The sequence below is a fragment of the Monodelphis domestica genome, chromosome 6 (genome assembly GCF_027887165.1).
Source record: "Monodelphis domestica isolate mMonDom1 chromosome 6, mMonDom1.pri, whole genome shotgun sequence".
Classification (NCBI taxonomy): Eukaryota; Metazoa; Chordata; class Mammalia; order Didelphimorphia; family Didelphidae; genus Monodelphis; species Monodelphis domestica.
The window spans coordinates 165,880,524-165,906,169 of NC_077232.1; the positions used below are offsets into that span (position 1 = coordinate 165,880,524).

The following is a 25,646-nucleotide window of genomic DNA, read 5'->3' on the forward strand; positions in this document are numbered from 1 at the left end:
TATTTAGATAGCATCTATTCAAAATTCCTATTTACAGATAAGGAAATTGAACCCTCAAAGGCCAATTGATTTACTCAAGGTCAAGGATAGTATTGATACCCAATTAACTGCTTCTAAAGCCAATACTCTTTCTACAAATTCATATTTTGCCTCCACCCCAGTGGAAATTATTTATTTATTTTTATAGAACAGTTTATTTCTGCACAATTACAAGTGAATTAATAAACATTTTTCACATTCATTATTTTTTTTTAACTTTGAGTTCCAAATTCTCTTTCTCCTTCTTACCCATACTCCCTCCCAATCCTCCCTGAGATGGTAAGCAATCTGATATAGATTTGACATGTGCATTCAGTTATCATAATTTTTTAAAATTTTTCTCAAATTAAAAATTTAGACTGCATTCAGACTCCAATAGTTCTTTTTCAGAGACGAAATGTCAGTTTTCATGATGAGTCTACAGGATTGTCTTAGATCATTTTATTACTAAAAATAGGTGTATTCATATTTGTTCACAAAAAATAATACTGTGACTGTGTACAATGATTTCTTTTTTGGTTCTGCTCAATTCACTTGGAATCAATTAATGTAAATCTAGATTTTTCAAAAATCATCCTATTCATCATTTTATAGCACAATAGTTTTCCTTCACAATCATATACCACAATTTATTCAGTCCTACCCCAAATAATAGATAACTCACCAGTTTCCAATTTTTCTACCACAAAAAGAATTGCAATACATATTTTTGTACAAATAGTTCCTTTCCCCTTATTATTGTGTTTTCGTTGAACTCATATCTTGATTTCAAACTCAATATTTCTATCCACTTTACCAACTAGCTGCCTAAAAGTTTTATCATATCGTAAAATATTTTCATGAGGATATTTATGAAATAATGGCAATTATTCACACTCCAATATTATGTGCATCCATGATTTTATCAATGTGAGTATTTCTTCCAACTATGAAGATCAGAGTCCATCTATGTATTCTTGTCTTTTGCAATTATAGTGATCATTTTTGAGAAATTAGTCCTAGGACAAATAGTCCTAGAACAAACAGCTAAGTTATTTCCTTTAAAATTTTAATTTGGAAATATCAAATTTGCATTGGACATATTTCTTCTCTAATGATAAATATCATGTTATGCTAATCAGAGTCAGAAGTAGAAAATTAAGAAACAAGTACTATAAAATTCATCCGGAGTATGTGACAAAGAGCATACCCCAAACTGAAGGTTTTGAAATATGGTGAGTTAAGAGATACAATCATTCCAAGCTGCATTCTAGTAGAAAACTCATTTTAATTCAGTAGTATTAGTAAATAAATGCTAAGCTCTTTTCTTTCTATATTGCTCAGCAACAAATGTTATCTGCATGCTGGACCAAATGTTCTTTTACCTGAGCTTAGTTATAACTGATGATAATCTTGTACTGATACCAGTATGTCACCTAAAGGTATTAGCAACAACAGGGATTTATTTATTTTTTAATTAAAAAAAATACAATTGTTTGGAAAGTGAATGGTGTAACTTTTTTAAATTCCTCATATTTTTATCTTACTGAAACACTATAGAATGTTGAATTGTATTGGACTGTTTTATTCTTCCATTAGTTTGAGAACATTTAGTTTAATACCCAACAGATAGACAATTCAGTTAATTCTAAACAATAAATCAATTCAAGATAAAAAAAATCATTTCATTCTCTAAAAACGAAAAGATCATCTGATTTTAAATGTCGTGTTCCATATCTATGAACAGAGTTTCTATAATCAATCATCTTGAACAATCAAAAGGTTTTAGTACATAGTTAAATACAGACAAATGAAAAATATATTTCTCAAATGTGCTAAAAAACAGATTAACATGTCCTATGGACACACATATATGTGGATATTTATTTTATAAAGTAATTGATTTTGAGTATTATCAACACCATAACAAAGTGGAGATAGACTGCTCTTGGATGTTAATTTCTTTGGAAGTACTTCATTTTCAACACAAATAGGATAAATATCCTAAAAATTCCTTAAATTCTTAATCTACAACTTGTTATTAGAGATGCAATTCTATAAGTATATAGCATGGGATTTAGAGTTTCCCCTGGACACCCCAAAACTCCAGAAATATCTCAGGTCAAAAGTTATGCAAGTAATTCTTTTTCTTGCATTACTGCAATTTGGGCTAAAGGAAGGTTGCTTTGAATAACATAAAATCATGACAAGGAGTTTCTGATGAGCACAGATATGCACCTCCCAGTTTGCTTCTGATAAACATCCTTTGTAACTCAGATATTTAATCATCCCCTGAACTACACAGCTCATCCCTTTTTGTCTTTGAGACATAACACATCATCCCATGAACCCATCTCTAGTCAAATAGTTCCTGTGGTCAAAAAGGTATAAGAATCCTCAACCTCATTTCTTCTAGGAGGCAGTTCTTCACCTGCACCTGCCTCCTGCCATTCAACTCAATAATTTAACTTGAATTCACCTTAATAAATTTCTCTATTTTTAAAGATAATCACTGGAGCCTATCTTTCTTAAGGGGGCATTCTTTCCCAGCCCAGCGTATTTTTTTTTTCTCAAGCTCTCCTACAACAGATGGACTTGGCCTCATCTTCAAATCACTGCATTAATATTTATAACTATTTGGAATTGGAAATTTGGATCCACCCCCGGAAAGTGTTTTTGGGAAAAACTTTTATAAAGGAGAAGAAACTAAGCTTTGAAGGCAGACAAAAGAATAATAGGAGAAGGAAGAAGAAAAAAGCAGAATTATAGCTATGCAAAAATCCAGAACTGACAGACTATAGGAAAGCCACAGTAGCACCTGTATAATGTGTACCAGAACACAACACATTCCCATTCCTCAGCCTATACAGGTACCTCCTAAGTGGCTGAGAACCAGCTCCCTACCACCAGAAACTGGGACTCCCCAACCTCAGGAACAGGGCTTGCTGCTCCAAAAAAACTTCTGTATCATCCTACTCTAATTTCATTTGTCTCTCAGATAGAATCCCCATCAGCCAGAAGGATAAGAATTAATTAATCAATACTTTTAAAATTTAACTCTTTATAATTATGTTCACTTAGCCAAATAGTGGATACCTTCCCTCTCCTGATATATCTCTAGCATATTGCTGATGAAAATATGAAAAATATGACATTAATGCATATAGTTTATACAAATGATGATAAAATTCATCAGAAATCTGGTTGATGTCTTTTTATTATGCTATATCATATTTCATTTAATTTAATGACTTTGTTTTATGGAACCCCCAAATTTAATTTTCTCCCTTGGGAATTTCCCTTCAGAGAGGTCCCAGACTGACCTTTCTTTTAGTTTGAACAATGCACTATTAAGCTCCCATTTTTAAGCACCCTGAATAGGAATGATTGAGATACTCAAATTTCAAGTACCCTTTTGTTTTCTTAGGTTCTCTTAGATTACTTTCTGGGACCCCAGACTCAGGCTACAACCTCTTTCCCTAGCCTCCTTGTACCCAGTTAGTGTGTATTTCCTTTCCTTGATTCCCCAGACTGTATATAGGTCTCCAAATTCTTCAGTTCATTGGAAAATCCCCTTTTTAGGTATACTTTCCCAGGGACAGTGTTCCCAGAGCCCCACAGCTTGTCTCTGTGTGGTATTTTACACATGACTCTGTGTGGAAAAGTCTTTAGAGCATTGTTTCCCTTGTCCTAATTAAAGACTTGTTCTGTTTTTCAAGGTTAAGATATGATAAAAAAAAGAATATTTTATAAATCTAGGAGGCTCTTCCTTTGATACAAAGGCTCCTTAAGAGTTATTTCTGCATAAAAATAGTTATTTATTTCAAAGTTTCAAAAATCTGAGAGGATCTATTAATTAGTGCACCAATTAATCAAAACAATTTACTTAGTATCTATTATGGGCCAAACACCATTAGTCTGAGAATCTAAGAATAAGAACAAGAACCAATCTTTAGTCACAAGGAAATATCGTTTGAATAAAGGAAACGGAATATCTACACCATTCATACAAATATACATAATATAATTTTTTTTGTAGTAGTCTCTCTGTAACCGAGTGTGACGATTGTCTTTGTGCGTTTTTGTGCACAAAAACACTTGTGCATGAAGATCTAAGTGGAAAAGTCGATGCACAGAGACAGACCCACTCTCTTGGCGTTGGAAGCCTGGGTCCAGTGGCACAAAAAGTCGTTACACCTGGAGACTTCCTCAGCTGCATTGGATGGCTGCCTTATCTTTTGTGCTCCAAGGCGCCCTAAGCACTCCACAGTGCCTTGCTGCATCGCCATCTCAAGCCCTTGAACCTTCTTGTTGGTTTCTTCCGCCTGTTCCATGGAAGCAGTCTTCACATGCTGGGTGAGCAAAGCACTGGTTCACCAGGGGTCCACAATGACCCGATGGCAACTGTGACAAGGAAATCACTTTAAAAGACTGATATATATTAATTTAAGGTCGCCAAGGAATTCAGCTATGTAATTCCTAAATGAAAACTCAAGTCAGCAGTCAACCTTTTATGGAGTTTAATTACAAACAGGAGGAAGAAAGGTATTAGAGATAGAGAGAGAGAGGGAGAGAGAAAGGGGAGAGAAGGGAATAGGGCTTAAATACCCCTTCTGTTTAGGCTGGGCCAAAAGGCCCAAGCCCTTAGATAGCTGAGGCAAAGAAAAGAGATCAGTCCCTATCACTCACGTGACCAAAATGGAGAAACAGCCTCAGGGGCCTCCACCTCCAGCTTCCTTCAGAGCAAGCTTCTCAGAGCACAATCTCTCCAACCAACCACCTCTAGTCCTCAGACCCAGCTATCTTTAAGGAAACCATCCAAGTTCCCTCCCCTCAGTTCTCACATCTACCAATCACTGTCCATGTCTTCCCTGTGCCAATGGTGGCTCTACCTTAACCCAGGACCACCCAGAGGTCTGTGGCTTTGCACATGTCTGTTGAAGGTCATATTCTCAAATAATTAAATCTTGATCCTTTGCTGCAGCCCTTCCTAAATCCTGTTACCCTGAGTAGGGTGGAGATTGGAATAATTAAATTTTTGATCTATGCTGCAGCCCTTTCCATTGTTCAGCAAAAGGTTTCTGTCCTAAAATAATCTTAAGAAGGGAGGAGGAGGAACCTCCCTTGCCAATGGGGTTCACATTCCAATAGAGTTCCCACTATCAGTATGAAATTCCCTACAAGCATGAAATTTCCCAATGGTGAAATTTCCAACATTTATAAGTCTTAAAAAATTTTAAGGTTTACAATCCCCCCGATGATCATTGGGAGACTAGTCTCCCCATTGATCATTTAACATAATCAATTTGTAGTTCTAAATGCACTTCTAACTATAGATATACACAATATTCAATTTTCTAAGAGAAATTAGAACAGTGAGAGAGGAAATAGAAAAGAAAAGAAAGCAAAACCAATGTTTTGCTAGGCACATTGACAGAAAGCCAAATTAGGGGCAGTGCCTTTTGGCATAAATGTATACAATTACAATAAATGTTCAATCAAAAGTTCAGTCCAATCAATCACATCCAAAGTTCATTCTTGATCTTCTTGATGAAGTGTAGGTTTTCGGCATCTTTCTGCAACAGTTCATTCTCTGGATATAAAAGTTTCAAGCTTCTTTCTTGAAGATCTTTTCTCAAACAGAATCAAAATCTTTGAATTTTTTATAACACAACCCTCACAAGGTTTAGCCAGCCTGTCGAAGCCATTGCCCGGGGTGTGGCCGCTGCCGCATGCTAGCAGCTACTAGGAGCCACAAGTGAGAGCTAGGTATCAGATAGGGGTCAGAGGCTGGAGAGCTGGCCTAGGAGGGCACAACAAGACCTCCATACCACACCCCTTATCATGAACAAAAGTGAATATATACAAATATTTACAAAGCAGAAGTTAAATAAAACAATCTTACAGTGAAGGTAATAGCATTTGGGTGGCTCAGAGAGGGTTTCATGAAAAACATCATGTTTGATCTCTGTTTAAAAGGAAAAGTATTTCTCATAAGACTGAGGCATGGAGGGGTACATTGCAGGCATGCGAGACAAGATCTGATGCAATGTCCCAGGAAGAGAAAGAAGGACAGAACTATACTCCTAATCTTAGACTGTGATTTGGAACCCAGAAAGAATTGAGAATTGAATTGACATCTGTAAAAATAAAGTCAAGAGAAGATAAAAACAAAACAATACACATAACGAGAGATAGAGAATAAAATACTATTTTCAGATATCACAATCAAATAGCTTTGAATATCTTGGAAACAAATATCTTTCCAAGTTGTTAGAAAGTGAGGCCAGTACCAGGTCTTTTCAGGCTTTTTAATCTTTCCCTTACCTAGTAAAGTATGCTTTCCTGATTTTAATTTCCATTTTAACTGTTTGCTCAGTATTACAGGTCTGGAGATGATCCTCCCTGTTAGAGAAAGAGACATAAAAAAACAAAAAAAAACTTTGAATACTTCTGTCTTTTAGTTATTGTATTCATTTTCATTAATGTGGGCTCCTTTTTCTTCTAATTATATTCAAACCTTGTTTAATGTCAGTTTTGTTAAAATTAATAAAAATAATAAACAACTTTTATTCAGTATGAAAATCAGTTACTGAATGAGCTTCTTGGAAAGAGAAATTGATCCTATTCTTGTTCGTTATCTGTTTCCCTTTTCTTTATCAAGTGCATTAATTTCAAATATTTACCATAACTGAACTCTTCAGAGTCTCCCAATTTTGTTAAGACAGGATTCATTTTAGACTCTAAGGTCATTAAATTTTAATTATTATATCCCAAACCAACTTAAAATTGTTGAATTCAAAGATTCTTTTCAATCCAAACTCAACTCTCCTCCTCCCTTCCTTTTAAGAACATAATATAATTAGTATCTCCTAAGGTAACTTCTGATATATAGTTATTTATTTAAAAAAAAAAAACTTTAGTTATATAACTTCACTAAAATCCTCCTGTTAATAGTCATATCCAGAAATGCTAGTTTTCCTAGATTGTAAAATATGAGTTATTAGTGAGATAATTAAATAATTCTCCAGCCTTTATAATTGCATACATTAGCGAGAAAGAGAAGAGAGGGGAAAGAGGGAAAAAAGAGTGTAAAGATTAAAATTTAGGGGAGATGGGGAGACTGAGGCAGGTGAGGCATTAGTTTCTCTCTGCAAGAAGTATTATATTTTTAGAGGTTTATTAAAGGTTAAAGATTAAAGAATATACAAGTAAGAAACATGTGCCTAGGCCAGAGGCCTAGACAAAATAACCTCACATCACGCAAGAGACCGCCTGCTCCAAAACGGAAGTCCAAAAAGAGCCAAGAGAGCGAGCGCCCTCAAAAGCCTTTGAATCAGCTTAAATACCTTCTTGATCTCGGCCCAGGTGAGATTACAAGGCATTCTGGGGAAGTGGAGCAAAGGCTTGTGGGGATTGTAGTCCTGTATTCGAGTCTATTTTTTACAAAGGTAGGTAGAAAAGAGAAAAAGAGACAAAGAGTGAGAACTAAAATTGAGAGACATAGACAGAGAGGTCTAATAAATTTGTAAATAGTTGAAATAAATGAAATGAAGAAGAGATGAAATGATGGTGTCCCTCTTAATCTAAGGATAGAGCACATTTTTGGAGTCTCACAAAAAACGCTGAAGGATTCATTGTCTTTCCCATGGAAAAACTCAAAACTTGGCTCATTTAATTCTCCTATTATAAAATACCAGCCTTTCAATGGTTTTACAAATACACACATTAATCATAGGACAGGTATTTTTCATTTTTTTTTATTTTTAAGAGATATATTTTAAAAATAAAAGATAAATACTTTATGTATTGTTTCCCCTACATTTTGCACTTGAAATCTAGATGGTCTTAGAGCAGTGCTTTCTGTTATGGGAGGGAAGGATACCCCTGAGGTTCAGGAAGGATACCTTTTGCAAGCATGCAAGACTCCAAACTTAGCTTAAAAACAAAAAGGAGATTTATTAACTTAGAAAGTAATGTTGAGAGTAGCCAGGAGGATAGCAAGGTGGAACAGCAAGATGGGGAGCACTTCTTTGGGAGGACAGCATGGGTGGAAAGGCTGTCCCCCAAACATCAGTTCTGGGGATTGTATACTCTTTAGATGCTATGTCCTGGTGTGGAAGAGTATTAGTCCCTCAGGTATTTGGTGGGGTGGGGTGGTCATCTGACTGGGGCCTGCCTGGAGGCATAAAGATTCATCTCTTTGTCCATCTTAAATCTAGAGGACAAAAGAGGGTAAACATCTCAGGACCCTGGGTGGGGTCATTGGGTGTTTCTAGGTTAAGAGTTACAAGGATACAAAGGCAAGGGAGTTTCCCTGGTAATAGTTCCCCTGGGTTTCTGGGGGTACAGTGCCCATGTCACTTTCCAACTTGGATCTGAGAGAAAGTTTACTATTATATTCCTCAACAAATGCATGATCTTATTTAGACCAAGTCTCTTTTGTCCATGGCACCCTCATCAATTTTTCTAGATCAAGAAGAGAAAACAGAGATATTATAACCACCTCTATCATTATACATAACAAGAAAGTAAGATCCAGGAATAAAGAATTATTAGTCTATTTATATATATATATATATATATATATATATATATATATAGTAGTCTCTCGGTGATCGAGAATGACTATTGTCTTTGTGCAGTTTCATCTACGGTGTACCCTCATGTGGCTTTGGAGTCCAAAGGCTGAGGCGCGGAGGATGTGGCACATGGGGCATGGGATGCCAGTTGTTACGGGAGGTGCGGGTGTGGCCTGGTGTCGGCGTTCACGCGCAGCGGCAAGACTTCGACGTCACTCATCTTCAAAGGTGGTGGCGGCGTGATTAATGTGGGTTTGCCAGCTGCTTCTGTCAGAGGCAGCGAGTTCTAGTTGCTTTGGTGTCATGCCAGCCCACTTCAAGTTGGACTTTAGCTGATCCTTGTATCTTTTCTTTGGTCTGCCTTGTTTCCTGAGTCCAGCTGACAGTTCGCCATAGAATACCTGTCTTGGTATTCGCTGTGGGTCCATGCGGATGACGTGTCCAGACCATCGTAGCTGGGTTTGGAGGACCAGGACTTTGATGCTGGTGGAGTTGTCTCTATCGAGGACTTCCTGGTTGGTGATTTGGTCCTGCCATAGGATCCTCATGATTGACTGGAGGGAGCATTGGTGGAATTGCTCCAGCTGTTTCATGTGCTTCCGGTACAGTGTCCATGTCTCACAATCATACAGGAGCGAGCTGAGGACCACTGCGTTGTACTGCCTGAGTGCCTGGCTGGCCTTTTGGATCCTGGCATTAATCTCGTGGTCTAGGGACCCGTCGTTGGCGATGGTGCTGCCCAGGTACATGAAAGTGTTGATGTTAGAAAGCTGCGTGCCGTTGATTGTAATGCACGGCTGGTTAGTTGGCCTCCCTGGTACAGGTTGGAACAGCACCTCTGTTTTGCTGAGGCTGATAGTCAGGCCAAACAGTTTTGTTGTGGTGGAGAACCTGTCCACAATGGTTTGGAGATGATTTTCTTGGTGGGCCATGAGAGCACAGTCATCTGCAAAGAGAACTTCCAGGATGAGTCTCTCTGTTGTCTTTGTTTTTGCAGTCAGGAGGCGAAGGTCGAATAGTGAGCCATCCAGTCAGTATTTGGTGTAGACGCGCAGGTCTAGATCCATCACAGCATGTCATAATACTTGGGTGAAAAATAGGTTGAATAGTACCTGAGCAAGGACACAGCCTTGCTTCATGCCATTGGAGATGTTGAAGCAATCAGAAGTCTCTCCACCAGATAGGACTTCCCCTGTCATGTCGACATGAAAGAGTTGGATCAGTTTGACAAATTTTGCTGGGCAACCGAGCTTGCTGAGGATCACCCACAATGAGTCCCTGTTCACTGTCTCAAACGCCTTTGTCAGGTCTATGAAGACAATGTAGAGACTCGGGTTCTGCTCAAGGCATTTTTCCTGCATTTGCCTCACCGTGAAGACCATGTCGATGGTGCTATGATCTGGTCAGAAGCCACATTGTGATTCAGGCAGGTTCTGCTCTGAAACAAATGACAGGAGTCTGTTGAGTATAACACGGGGGAGGATCTATCCAGCAGTGGAGAGTAGTGAGATGCCTCTGTAGTTGTCGCAGGCTGGTCGTGAGCCTTTGTTCTTGTATAGGGCTACAATGGAGGCATCTCTGAGTTCTGGGGGCATGTCTTCCTTTTCCCATATGTTGGTCAGCACTATGTGGAATGCTTCGAGCGCCTTTCCATTTAAGGCCTTGTATACCTCGGTTGGGATCCCGTCTTTACCGGGTGCCTTGCCTGCACTCATTTGTTTGATGGCTTTTTGGACTTCCTCTATTGAAGGAGGGATATCAAGTTGTTCAATGGAGTGGTTTTGGGGGATCTGGTCAAGGGTGCACTTTGTGCACACTCATCTATTAGTCTATAGTCAAACATAATGTGTTGGATTAGGGATTTATTCAAACCCCATTCTCCTTCTCCTAAGCTACTGCAATGACATATACTAGAGATGTTCACAGTGCTCAAGGTTGGAGAGAATTTTTTTGCTAGAAATTTGAATACAAAAATTTCAGAGTTTCTGTGTACTAGTAGCTAGATGGTGCAGGGAATAGCATACTGGACTTGGAGTCAGGAAGACCTAAATTCAATTCTGAAGACTTCAGACACATATTAGATGTGTAACTCTGGAGAAATCACTTACCTTTTGTCTCTCTGAATTTTTGTAACTAGAAAATAGGGACAACAATAGCATTGATCTCTTAGGCCTGTTGGGAGATTCAAATGAGGTAATACTTAGCATAGGGCCTAGCATCCAGTAACTATTTAATAAATGGTTGTTTTCTTCCTCATCCCTTGTTATATCTCAGTTCACTTCTCCTGGCTTCATTGTATAGAGGGTTTTGTTTTGTTTTGTTTTTTATTTTCTAATTCTGTATTCCAAATTTTTCATTATATCATGTGATTTTGTCAATAAAAACGGTAATTTTTTTCTTTATTTTTAATTTTGGGGTTTGTGGTGTTTGCTTCTAAACCTTCTCCTGTGTATGGGGATTAAGTTTGGTTGCTGTTGCTGGTGGTGAATTGGGTTGTCCCATAATTGTAAGTCTGGAAGATGTATTTTTAGGATTGGCAGTTTTGTTTTGTTTTTAGTTTATTTGGGAGGAATGCTGGTGGGTTTTGGTTTTGCCACCATGGCTATGGAAGAATATCCTGAAACTTGAATTGGAAATATTATAGATTTTAGTATATTATTATTTGCCCTGTTAATAGAATTAGTGTGTTATTTCATATCTAGGGAGGTTGGGGTAAGTACAGCTGTTGAATTGTTTGATTTTACCATACTCTACACAATGGAAATGCAGTATGCCACTACCATTTGTTCAAGTTTGTCAACATGAGATTGTACACAACATACTATTGACTGATGGAATCAAAGGTGACCAACACAGTGCTGTGATCTATATCCTGGGTGCTAGTTGGCTGGGTTTATAAGGGTGTGGGAAAGGTTTACAGGACAATGGGAAGGGTTTATAAAGCATATATATCTAGATGCGGATCTACATATGCTTTATAAATTATATAGTGCTGCTATTTCACAGATTTTCCCCTATCTTGAGGATCTCTGCAATGTAACTCCAGAGATAGGGGAAGGATCATTGTATAGTTAAGACATTTTCATTTGAAAACCTAGCAATTTTGGGCAAGCGCTTTTTGTGATATCCTTTAAAAAACAATTATACAACCATTTTATTTAAAGCACCATAAGCACTTTGACATAAAAATTAAGAAGGAAAAGGAGATTATTACTATTTGGTAAATTGTACAAAACTTTTTGAAGAAATAAAAGGCTTCTTTTAGATTTGAAATTGCAGATATTCCCTGGAAATTTGCCACGGGCCTATTTTTGAGAAGTCATTTCTAATATCTGACTTTCCTTTTTAAAATAACCTAAAGTAGGTAATTTGGAGGTTTTATCAAAAGTAGACTATATTAACTTAATTCTCAGACAGTACAATGTGTAATAAACTCTTGTTTCTCACAGTGAAAGATTATATAATGCAGAAAGAAATCCTATTCTATTATGGATAATTATAATGGCTTTTTTTCAACTAAAGGTCTTTCTATTTCCATGAGTTCCATGGCAGATAAAGAAGTGGTAGTTGTGGGCAGAATTATTTTAACTTTCTTTACTGTCTCTGATTAGAGGGTCTGTGTTGTACTTGTAACAGGGAGCACATTCTGATTTAAAAGGTGTAATGGAACAAATAGGTATTATATGGTATACCTCCTCAAGGTAAACAGGGATGGGTAATTTAATTTCCAAAGTGACAAATTATCTTATCATGAGTGAACAGGCAATTTCGTTCCTACAATAAACTAAGTAGGCCTGGACAGCTCTAACTAGATGAAATCATTATCCTTTTAAAAGCAGAAGTGTTGAATAAAGTTAATTTTCTCAGCCTCACTCTCTTGGTAGAAAATGGTATTAGAAAACATTACTGCCATAGGTAAAACCAATTTAGTTAACTTTCATTTAGAAAATTAAAATAATTTAGTTTTAAAATTAATTGAAATATATGAAATAAATAATTCTTAATGAATTTAAGAAAATGTATTCATTTTGTCTCTTTCGCCTTGGTTTCTTTTGATAGAGATATTTGGGAGCTATTGTTTCAGTAGTTTAGGGAAACTTTTTACACTAATGAAAATAAGTGATTTTCAACCTTAGAGATTTTCCTGGGGGAAATGAGAGAGTAAGTATAATAAATATAATTCACTTTTACATAGTGCAAAGAACAACTGAAATGTGGTACATTTTTTCTTCTAATTAGAACTACAATTAAGTTAGTGACTCAAATAACAGACTTTGAAACACCTTCCCTACCTATCCCAAAACATGAAAAATTGACAGATGCTGATTTCATTGTGATTAGCCACCAAAAGAAAAGTGTTGAAAAATAAAGGGGGGAGGGGGATAACTTGGGCAATGGGCAAGAGTGAGTAGTAGCTCTGGACATTCAGAAACTGGGCTGATATGCATCTAGGCCCAATGCTTTCTTCCTTTTAAAACTATACAAGACAGAAAGAGTATATTTACTGACAAATTGAATGCTGGAGAGATCATTTAGGGAATGTGGGGGATACAAATGGTGAAAAAAGTCTAGAGTATCAAAAATTTCAATAGGAAGATTCCTAATTTAATTTTTTAAAAAATACTACAAATATGAAAATTAACAGAAACAATCTTAAAAATAAAATAATCAGTACTAGGGCCTCAGAGAGACAACAAAACAACCTTAAAAGTAGCAAAGGGAAAAAAATTACTTGATTCCTAAGGGAGGAAAATATTATAAAAACACAAGGGAGTATTTTATACAGCAACAACAACAAAAAAAGTCTTAAGTGGTTGAAAAAATAAAAGTGGAAATTTGTGATAAATACATTTCACAAATTATAACTCAATGAAGAATAAATTGGTAAACAGAATGAATCCAGCCATGAAAATTTCTCTAAACCTCCCTTCCTCCCAAATATAATTGGAAGGTAGATGGACAGATTTTGAACATACACAGGTGTGCACACACAAATTATTCCACATTCATAAAAGAATCACAGAAAAGAATGAAATATTATATTGTGAAAAGCAAAGGACCCCAAGATGCAACTCAAAATATCATATCCCACCCATGTGTACCTTAGTGTCAAGGTAAAAAGATGCACATTCTAAAATACAGAGACAATTGAAGCATTCCTCTAGTCTAAGTGGAGAAATGAGCAGGACATTGAATTTGTAAATAAACCAAATAAATGTAAGATATAAAAAAGATAAATTAGTATAATTGTTATGTATAATAATTGATGAATTAAATTAAATCTTTTTTTGTTGTTGTTATTAGTAGGAAAATAGAGGCAAAACAGTAGAGGAAAGAACATACTAACAAAATCAAAGAGAGTTCACCAAAAAATTAAATTGTATACAGAGACATAAAAACAAAAGTAAAACTTGAAGCATTAGAAGTGACAATGGATCAACATAATTTAAGTATCAGGAACAAAACTTGAATTTCATGAGGTTAAATATGATTAATACTAATATAGGAATGCCCCTAAAATGAATATTCAAAAGCAAAAGATTTGTTTTAATTTGTTTTAAAATATATATTCAAATGAATATATTTCCTATATAAAAATGAATTCACCCTTTAATTTTTCATCCTGTTTGATAATTGTTTTGTACAATAGGCTATCACCACTCTACCAAATACAGGTGTTGTTGTGAAAATAGTCTTTACCTGACTTTTTTTAGATGGTCTTGATTTGACTGAAGTTTCCATACTATGGGGGTAAAGGGGAGAGAATATTCAGCAAGCATTTGCCAGGGAGTAGTTCTCTAATCACTACACCCAAACATACTTCTGATGAAAGGGATGGTATTTGTCTTTGAAGAGCTGATGTTCCAAATCTAGTAATATGGAAAACTGTCCATTAAAAATGGAGATTGGTAGAATAGGTATCCCAGTGGAGAGCAGAGATAATGAAAAAATTAGATCAGAAACCCTTTGGAGAAATAGCAATAACAGAAAACTAAGCAAGGTAAACTAGAGGCACATATCTTCTAGTTGAAGACCCTGGACAAAGCAGTGACAAGCAGGGTATACTTTCAGAGAACCATCGAGATGACATTGCAGAAGCCATTGGCAACCTTGTCTCCTTCACAAGTTTGAACTGCCCTGCTGTAAGCGTCATGTCACAAAAGTTCCTACATATGTAAATATATATGTTTATATATGTGTGTTTGTTTCGGCTGAATATCTCTTTTGTGTGGTCATTCTATATGTATATAGTATATTTAGTTGTAAAAATGTGTGCCTAAGGTTATTTTTTGAAGTAGAATTTTCTAATGATTTTAAATAATTTTTCTATTGGTAGTTTGATTTTTTAAAATAGCTAACATTCATATGGGACTTTCTAGGCACATTTTTAAGTGGTTAACTATTAAAATTTAGAATTTTTTAGCATTATAATCCTTACAACAATCCTGGGAGGTAAGAGCTCTTATTATCCCCATTTTATAGATGAGCAAGTTAAGAAAAACTTTAAATGACTTTCCTATGATCACACAACTACTAATTAAGGCTGGTTTTGAATGCAGGTGTTGAAGGACCAGCCCCAGAAAGTATTTTCTCCCTGACCCCCTGCCCCTAAACCCCCAATAGTCAAATTAACATATCCTGTGTGAATTTTATGGCAAGGAGCCATAAAGACCCCTAAGCTGAGGAGGAGTTCCTGTCCCTCCCTCCCTTCCTGACATATGCCAGGAACTGATAACACCCCTGATGCCAGGAGTTCCTGTTCACTCCCCCTACCCCAGGAATTCCTATGTAGTTCCCCTACCACAGAAGGGTATAAAAAGTCTTCAGAGTCCAGACTCAGGGCCAGCCACTTTTAGAAAGCTGAGCCCAAACTGCAGTTTGTTTAAATTCCCTCTTGTATGTTACATTGTTGGTCTTGCTTTCATCTTTGGGAGCTTAACCAGGCACTTCAGTGTGACTCTGAGTCCAGTGCTTTATCCACTGTGCTACCTACCTGCCCAACAAATTGTATCTGCTGAATGACTAGCAAATAAATATATAGGTAGCATCTTGTGAGTACAGCGTTGAGTTGATAGAGACTCACATAGGAGCCCCAATGTTGAAAAGCGTTTTCCCAAATCCTATCACAACAATTAATATGAAATTCCATAGTTAACGGAAACTTACATTTTCTGTAGTATAAAATTTAACTTAGTTTACAACATTTAATTTTTTTAAATAAGTTTTTCCTAGTGTCAAGGATCCATTTAAATGAATTATGGAATAGCAGGGAGCCATAAGGCAATTCTATCTTGTAGAAATATCTATAGCAATTCACTGGGAGGCAGAATATCTTTACAACAGCATTCAGGCAGTATTATTTCAGACTCAGGAGATTAAAAAAAACAACATATCCACAAGACGTTTCAGACTGAGAAAACTGGAAACATCAGAAGATAACTCACTGAAGAGAACTTCTGAGCTTAGTAAACACTGTAGTAAAATTACAAATGTACCTGTGAGTAAATAGAACAATAACAAAGTTAGTTCTATGGTATGTCTTGGAGTATAGTGGATAATAAAAAGTCAATATGGGAAAAATTATTGTATTCACCTGTGAATTAATACGAGTGCCCTGAAAACCAGAAATAGTTTTCTATAAAATATAGAACAGCAATAGTCTGTTAGTCTGCATCTCAAATTTATTGTTCTTATTGTGATTTGGTTTGTTTTTGATTAGGAAATTTTAAGGAATAGCTGTTCATATGACCTAGGAACTTTGTCATTGGGGAAGGAGATAAGACAATGTTTTCTCAATTTATATTCATGTCCTTTTGCCTTGGGAAATTTTTCCAGCCAAGGGTATATCTATTTACTAAGGGAATGATGTGTCTATTTAATCTCATAATGATAAACAGTAAATATATATATTCATCTTTAATATTTACTTTTTGGTTGTTTTTTTTTTTGGTAAACTATAGACTATAGACTTCTCAGAAGGTAACATTAAATTCTTCTGTAATTATTTTTAACTGTTTATCTTTTTTGTAATTCACTTAACTTTTCATGTAATACTTTAGACTGTATAATATTTAGTGCATACATTTTTAATAAGTAACATTATCTCATTGTTGAATGGCAGCACACCAAAAAGTGATCCTTAGTAAATTACCATAGAAATATCCCCTTAAATTATTATTGACATATTAAATGTAGCACCTCTTCCAATTTGACCAATTATAAATCTTTAAGATTGTATTATGCAGTAGTGCATATTTCCTATGCTCTCTACAATCTAATAGATGGAAAAATAGTTTTGTTTTATTCATTCATAACACATAACTTTAATAATGTTTTCAAAAATTTTCCCAAGGATGGATTCAAATTTGGCAATCTTTCATCTACTGATCCTATCCCCTTTTTAATATAAAAAAAGTCTTCTTCCATATCTACAAAACTTAGATTCTCTCCTCTGAGATAAAAGACTACCCCCTGTAGCTCAGATATAACATTTTATGGTTGTTTTATATATTTTATTTATAATATATGTCAATATATCATATATATTTTATCTATTAAAATATAGAAAATAATACAATCTCAACCTATTGACTTCAGTTTATTGAGGACAGAGATTATGGTTAAGTATATATTAATTTAATTTAATTATTCCTTCTAAATATCTTTATTTTATTCTTTCAAATGCAAATACAAATACAAATGCAAATTCCTCGCAATTTGAAACATGAGTGAAATAAATATTAAGTAGGTCAAACCTCCCAGAAATGTGCACTACATAATATCACATTATGCTCTCTAAACATCAGTCCTATCCTTCTTTGATCTTTCTTTGGTCTTCAAAATAGCCCGGAAAAGTCTCAGAGTTCTTAACATTCACAGCCAATCATAGTCCAATCTTGGTATTAGGGAGCTGACACTATATTTACAGGAAGTAGCTACTCTACTCATTCTCAACTATGTCATCATATATACCTACTTTTGCATTCTGAGTTCACTGATCACATCAGCCATATGAATTTGTCACTTTTTCTACATTTTAACTATCTTTTAAAAATATTTTTTAGAACTTTTCATTCTGCTTAAGCCAACTTTCTTTGCAACATATAAACAAGTCAGGTTCTGTGTAGCCTACTCCATAATACTTAATCTTTGAACACTAGAATTCATGTTAGCATCTCATGATCTTCTTTATATGATAAAAAGGTTACTTGACCATTATAAAGAACTAGAAAAAAGTCAAATGCTCTGATGTCATATCAATTTCAACCCTTCCTGAATAATTCATTTAATCTTTTTGAATCTTAATTTCTTCACCTGTAAAATGGGTACAATAATATCTTTGCTACAAAATTCACAGTACTATTGTGATGAAATTGCTTTAAAATAAAACAGAAGGAACTAAATAATTATACAACAATATGAAAAGGTTAAATTTTGTGGTGGCTAATTTTTTTCTTATTTGAACACATACCACTTCTATCAGACTATGGTCTTAGATAATAGCTAATGCATCATAGAATTAAATACAAAAGGGATTTCAAAGATTATTCAATTTAACCTCTTCAAATTCAGATGGGGAAAATGACCCTTAGACAGAAGAAATGACTGAGATGAAATTTGATCAAAATCTTTCTTATTCCAAATTCTTTGTCTTTTTTCCCTCATTCCACTTAGAGTCTATTTTCCTTAAGAAGTTATCTTTTTCTTCTATTAATATTCTTCATGAATTTAATCCAAAGAAATTATTAAGCAAATACCTTTTACAAAGCACTTTGAAATAAGTTCTAGAGATATGAATACAGCTTTTAAAAAATCCTAATCTCCTGGAAATATTCTATTGATAGAATGTTTTTTTTTTATAAAAAGCATATGCAAGTAATTAAATATAAAATATTGTAACTTTAAGAGAAAGAGACACATTCAGGAGAGAATTAAGAAAGACCTTACGTAGGAGGCATAACTAATCTATGATTTAAGGAAACCTAGGGATTTCACGAGGTAGAGGTGAGAAAATAGTGAATTCTCTCCTAGAGCTCAGGCCATGCAAAGGCAATTGACTAGAGAATTTCTAACAGTTCTTGTTTAGGTTAATTAAAACATTTTGAGTGCTGTACTATGGAAATGTCAAATATTTCCAGGATTATTTTTCCCTAGGAAATGATATAATAATAGATCAGTGGTAGAATAAATCCTAGTAACTCCTCAGACTCTTCATAGTGACAATGTGATTATTACCATCTCAAATACCACACTCAGTTTTGGAAAGGGTACTTGTTGGGGACCTAGAAATACTCCAGTAGGGAATCAGTAAAATTATATCTCTTAAAGGAAAGTTCTTCATCATCATTCCAGGGACTATTTAAAAATCAAAAACCTTTTTGAGTCTTTGTATCCTATTATTCATGACCTTTATCATTGTTGCTTTTACAGTCTCACATTAAAAAAAAAAGAAAATAACAGCAATCTTCATTGAGTTCTCTTTAATTAGACTAGCATGCTCCTTCAGGGGATAAAAGAGAATTTTATTTTGCTAAAATTAAATCTTCAATTGCTTGTTTGTTTCCACATCTTTTTCTTTATTGATATTCTGTTGGCTGTATGGACTATTCACTCCCTTAATTGCAAAAGAAAAATAAACAGCTTTGTACAATGAAATGTTTTCCCATAAAGTTCGAACACATGATTCTTTAATCTAGAAATCCTTACATTACTTGCAGGTTTTTTTTTTTTACTGTTGATAGGTGAGAAAAATGTGCTACCTAGGGATTATGAGAAGATATGGAACACAAACAAAATTACATTTCTACCTACTATTTTGGGCCAAATCAAGTTCAACAATATCTTTGCTTAGGGCTGTATTACTTTTCCCCCTCAGAACTCTATTACTTGCCTAGATGAAAATTGCCTTTGAAGGGCAGAAAGCTGCATAAAGGATTCTTGATATTCTTAGCATTTTTTTGTTCATTTCTTGGTCCCAAAAAGCATGTTTCTCATAATCTGGCAAAAGGATTATGTGCCTGTATTTTTAAAAATGACAAATTGTTTTTGGAAGGTGTTTTGCATAAAGTGCCCAGTAAGTATGTTACAAAGAAAATATCAGGCGAACTTTTTTCTTTTTTCTTTTTTTTTTTTTGTTTTGCTAAGCAGGAATCTATGGCATTGATTGATGCATCTTTTAAAACTTAGCAGTAGTCTTTATGGTCTTAGTTATGAATATATATGAAGGATGGATATTAGTTATAATGCTATCAGCAATGACCAAGGACTGGAATACATGCGTGATTTTGTTTGCAGACACATGAATTTAGATTAGAGTAAATTAAGGTGTTGCCATCTGAAATAATTTATTCAAATATTCAAAATTATGATTTTATGGAAATGGATATTCCTTACCACATTGCAGCTTCTAGCTCATGCATGATCATTCTGTGACACTCTTATCCATGTTCTCCAATAAATCTGCCCCTGGAACTCTATCTGACTAGTGGTCATTCTCATGCCTTCCTCACTTTCTCCTGACATCATGAGAATAATACCAGTGGAACATATTGGCTTGTCATTTTCTCACAACTTTAATTTCAATTTTATTTTCCATTTGTCATATTTATGTTATACTCTATGATAATCTTCTTTTGTAGTTCCTTATATACAAAATGTTGTAAGCAACTCACCTCCATTAAGTGGCTCTTCATTGTCCTCTGAGTGATATTCATTTTCAAATCTTTTATGTATAGCTGTACAAAACTGAGAGAATGATTAAAAAAACAGACTTTTGTTTCAAAGAAAATCTTACGGTCATTCCAATAACTTTTTTAAAAAGCCCTTACCTTCTGGAATAGAATGGATACTAAATTATTGGTTGCAAGGCAGGAGAGCAATAAGGGTCAGGGTTCTGTGGTTCAGTGACTTGCCCAGGCTCTTACAAATATTAATCAAGGTCAGATTTCAAACCAGCACCTCACATCTCCAGACCTTGCTCCCTATCCTCTGAGTGACCTAACTATTCCTTCAAATAATTTTAAAAACATTCAATTCATTAGCTTTTTTTTTTAATATAGAGGTTAGAGTTAGGTAAAATTATATACTTTTTTTATCATTTTAACCTTATTCTCAAGTTATGAGTTATTAGAGTGTCTGTGTATCACCAAGTCCCAGGATACTAAAATTTGGAGGATGTTGCTAGCATTTGTAGTCCTATCACAAAATTTAATATCTAATTAAGAAGAATAATTATTTTTAAAAGGAGGAACCTGATGGTGGGTACATTTTGTATCAGAATGAATTGTATGTGAATTGCTATTTGATCTTATTATGGTCCTTTTTCTTCCTCCCCATCTACTATTTTCTAGCATCTCCAATACTGTTTTGCCCCTTAGTTACATTGAAGACACATTCTGAATCCCTTGCCCTATGTATAAAAATGTTAAGTTAAGGATCTGCTGGAGTTTACACAGAAGTAGGATTGACAAAAGGAGGTTAAGAAAAATTAAAATATATGTATTTTACTTCTTGACTAGGTTGAAAGAATTCAATATTAGCAGTCTGTGGCATCCACATTTTATTTGTAAGAAGTGGTGTTACAGTATTTCATTTATGCCAAAAGAACAAAATGTCATGTTTCTTTGAGAGAGCACATGGTGACCTCTATGTCTAATCAAGCCTTCCTCATCATGATAAGCTACAAGCTATTCAGAGGATAAAGGAAATAGCAGTAGGAACTCTTCAAGGGGCTATCAGTGAAATGCTTTGAGGGTTAATTCAAAGGAATACACTATTAGCAATAAAAAGGAAAGGTGAGATATGCTTTTATTCTAGTCCTCAGATCCTTCACTTCTTCTGTCACGAACTCATGAGTCTATGGGAATATAGTGATTCAAAACCCAAGATCCTAACCATCAGCCTTTTCCAAATACTTCTAATATAAGTTAAGGGCCTAAATTCAGATGAAATTCGATAAAGATGTCAAAAGTAATGAGAAAAAATATTGTTCTGGAGATTGGTTGATGCCAAGAGGAATATATTGTACAAAAAAAATATTACCTATTCCTGTGTCTGTGGATTAATTCTATTTCATCCTGTAAATATCTTGTTCATACATGATTGTTTGCATGTTGCCTCTCCTGTCATATGGTGAGCTTGCTGAAACTGGGATTGTCCTTTACCATTCTGTTATCCCCAGTGTTTAGCATACACAGTAGGCTCTTAATAAAAGTTTATTGGCTATTTGCTTTGACAGAGAATAATAATACCATAGATCTAAAGCAAAAGAGACTTTAAAGCTTATATAATCCAGCTATCACATTTTATAAATATGAAAGCTGAGCTTTAAATATATGAGACATCTATGATCCTTTGGGTAGTTACAGTGCCATTATTCAAACCCTGGTCATTTTTTTTTGTGCCTCCAAATTCTAAAGCTCAAGAAATATGATTAAGAAATAACTTAAAACAAACAAAAGCCATATTTATATGGCCACACGCTCTCCTTCTCCTTCGAGAACTCTGGCACACAAAGAATAGAAGGACACTAACAATACTTTGACCTCAGGTGAGCCCCTCTCCAGCATCTATTATTTAGGTAGGGATATAAAATGTTGGAGCTACATAATGGAAAACTGTAAACGATTCAACGCACTTGACACTCAGACTCTCAGGCACCAGGTTAATGTCACAGAAGCAAACTGGTCAGCATCCAGGGCAAGAAGCCAGATGGAGTCTCTGAATTACTCTGTCTGAAAGAATGAAGCACAGACAGAAAGAAAGATGGATCAGTTTCAGGTCATTGTAAGAACATAATTCATACTGGAATGGTAATGTGGCAGCTGGGGCTTATTTTGAAGGGATTAGAATGGAAGGACCACATCACACCATTCTTAGCAACTGGCAGCAATTATAAACGTAGGAGAAAACCCTACTAAAGTCTTATAAAAAGACACAAAATATAGATGCGAGATCTAAAGATAACACCATAATAATGCTTGCTACCCAGTTCAAATATGAAATGATACTTATTGTGGCAGACACATACATGCACAAAAGTTCCTTTTATTTGATGATAACAGAACTAAAGCTATTCTTATGTATATGAAAAGGCTAAAAAAAGTGATCTTTGATCTCAGTGCATTTAAATCAATGACATGATCATAATGTTCTCAGTGGAATATCTTTCATAAGTGAAGTCTCAATTGAAGAGTCATGAATGATGGTTTATTCTATATATACAGTGGGAAATCAGGACCTATTTATGGGCCAAGATTTCCATATGTTACCATTTTATTTAGTTATTTATATACGGTATTAAGATTAGAAAAAAAAGACACAACATGATGTAATTCCTAGAAAACTGTCCTTGGAGTTAGAAAGATTTGGGTTTAAGTGCTCTCTGACATAATCCAGTTTTGTAAGGATAAGCTAAAGTCATTTAACCTTTCAAAGTCTCAGTAAAAGATATATTTCTGTAAATTTCTATTTGTTGATAGAGAAATTATACATATTGGGAGGTCCCCACAAAAATAGAAATAATACAAGGAAATATATATTTCAGTTAAAAAGCCTTACATAACTTTACCACAATTTGATTTTATTATTACTTTTTTAATGAGTTAAGGAGAATACAATAAAGACCTGCTATGTTCTGTTCACTCTGCTAAGTACTATTGATACAAACATTAAAAATAGAATTATTCCAAACCCATCACCTCTCTGCTGTTCCATCCATTCCCCCCTTCACACACACACACACACACACACACACACACACACATACACACCATCATCATCATCATCAATCATCATTCAGATTTACTATAATTTGACCATCATAGTGCTCTTTTTAAACATATCCTAAAATAGCTGAAAGGAATACATCCACTAAAGGCTCTTATAGGTCTTTTTTTGTTTTTCTTTTGAATCTTAATTCTCAATATCTCAAGCACTCTATACATACAATTTTAAGTGATAGAGTAGCAAGAAGGGGCATAGTGAAAGCAAGAGGATTATTTTTTTTTTCAAAAATAATGCTTTTAAACTAGTTTTCTCCCCTAGTTGATTGTACAACTGGGCAAACTGCCAATAGTTCACAATTCAAATAAGAAGGAAAAGGAGAAAAGGAATCACGAATAAGAATATGTGAAAGCCAGATAGACACTTCAAACAATTTTAACATTAGAAAAGATTTATAGAGAACATTTTGTTAAAGTATTTCTTGACTTCCTCTCCAGCCTCCCTGCCCTTATTACTTAATCCCTTGTGTATCCTTTATCTCACTCTCACCTTAATCTTTTTTTTTAATTATTATTATATTCTCTTGGGGAAAAAAAAAAAGTTGTCTCCAAAGGACCTGGGTTCTAATAACATCTCCAAAATGTAATATTTAGAACTGTAAAATTCTTACTTTACTGATATGTACCTCAGTTTCCTGATGTGTAAAAAAGTGAAAAGACAGTTTGGGGGCCTCTAAGATCCTTTCTAGTTCTAGATCTATGATACTATGAGTTTCTGGGGGGAAATAATTGATTAGCTAGAGAGAAAGAGACAGAGACAGAGAGATAAAAAAGCCAGAGAGACACAGACAGAGAAAGACAGAAACAGACAAAGGAAGACAGAGATAAAGAAAAAGAGAGAGTGAAACAATGACAGGGAAACCCAGAGAAAGAAATCTGTATATTTTGAAAGAACAGATTGTTCTAATAGTGGGGTCAGAAACCAGATTGCAAGAGGTTGAGAAATAAGAGTGGGAGGTGAGAATGAAATATAATATATACATTTTTTTTACAACACTTGCCTATAAAAGCCTAAACAAACCCTACCTCTTAATTATTAGCATTTGTCCAAAGTCTCTTTTTCTATAAACGACAGACTCAGAGTTGAAGAGGCTTTTTATCAGGTCACAGGGGTAATAAGTACTAGAAATAGGATTCAGACCTATGTCTAATCTCCTAAATTTCCCTCCAGTTCTAAATCTTATTTTCCTGTGATAATTGAGCCATATATAGTTTTCACATTCTCTGGGGGTTATGTGGAGGATATTAACTTTTCTAAAAAAGTAATTTAACAGTCTAGGCACTGTAAAGTTTTATTATCTAACTATTGTTAGTTACATCTCTGAATGTTAAAATATTCTTTGTATGAGTTAATAGATTGCATAAATTTTGAAACCAATTTCCATGTAAAAGTGGATTTTTCATCAATTATTTTCTGAATGAAAAGATGGACTATATGCTTTAAATAAATATAAGTGCATAGTGTACTATAATTATGCAAAAGCCACTGTAGTTTTTAAATAATCAAATATAATTATATCATAATAGGTTCTTTTGTTAGCTGAACTACCATTTGATATGAAATCTCAAATGCTAACCACTTATTATTCATCTGCTGGTAACTACTTAATATAGTTATAGAACATTTATATCTTAATTTTACACAAATAGTATGGGAAAATTGATTCTTCTTTTTATGTCCAAGGTAACAAAAGGGCTCCCACTTAGGCACTAGTGTGAGAAAATTCTATCTCCTCTTTGACATATTTTTTCTTGACCAGAGGCAAATTCTGTCAAAATCAGGGTAACTCTTTGTCAGATGCTAGTTAAATATTTTTAAAATAAGTCCCTATCCTCAAAGGATGTGGATTGTTTTAGAGAAATATGTAATGTTCTCAGAGAAGAAAGTTAGAGAATAATAGGGGCAAGTTAGAGAGACAGATATATCAATTCAACTTTATAAAACAATTAATTTCTATTATTAAGAAACTGTTTGTGTTGACCAAGGATTTTAGGAACATTCGAGGAGGGAGAAAATATTTTCACATAGGAAAAATAAGAATTCAATATGTAGAGTAAAAGCCAGTAGTAGCATTCTCTCTCTCTCTCTCTCTCTCTCTCTCTCTCTCTCTCTCTCTCTCTCTCTCTCTCTCTCTCTCTCTGTCTCTCTCTCTGTCTCTGTCTCTCTCTCTCTTTACTCTTTCTTTTTCTGCCTGCCTCTCTCTCTCTGTCTCTCTGTCCTCCACCCTGTCTGTCTTTCTCTTTGACTTTTTCTTTGTCTCTA

General features: G+C 34.7%; 1 long non-coding RNA gene across 1 annotated transcript; it reads right to left on the minus strand.

Annotated features, from left to right (window-relative positions):
* Positions 1 to 1,800: 1,800 nt before the first annotated feature.
* On the minus strand, positions 1,801 to 24,809 carry LOC107649331 (uncharacterized). The gene is made up of 3 exons (XR_008912897.1): positions 22,237 to 24,809; positions 20,273 to 20,345; positions 1,801 to 6,423 (listed from the first exon to the last, which is right to left on the minus strand). It is a non-coding gene; the product is annotated as an uncharacterized LOC107649331 (long non-coding RNA).
* Between the last annotated feature and the right edge of the window lie 837 nt (positions 24,810 to 25,646).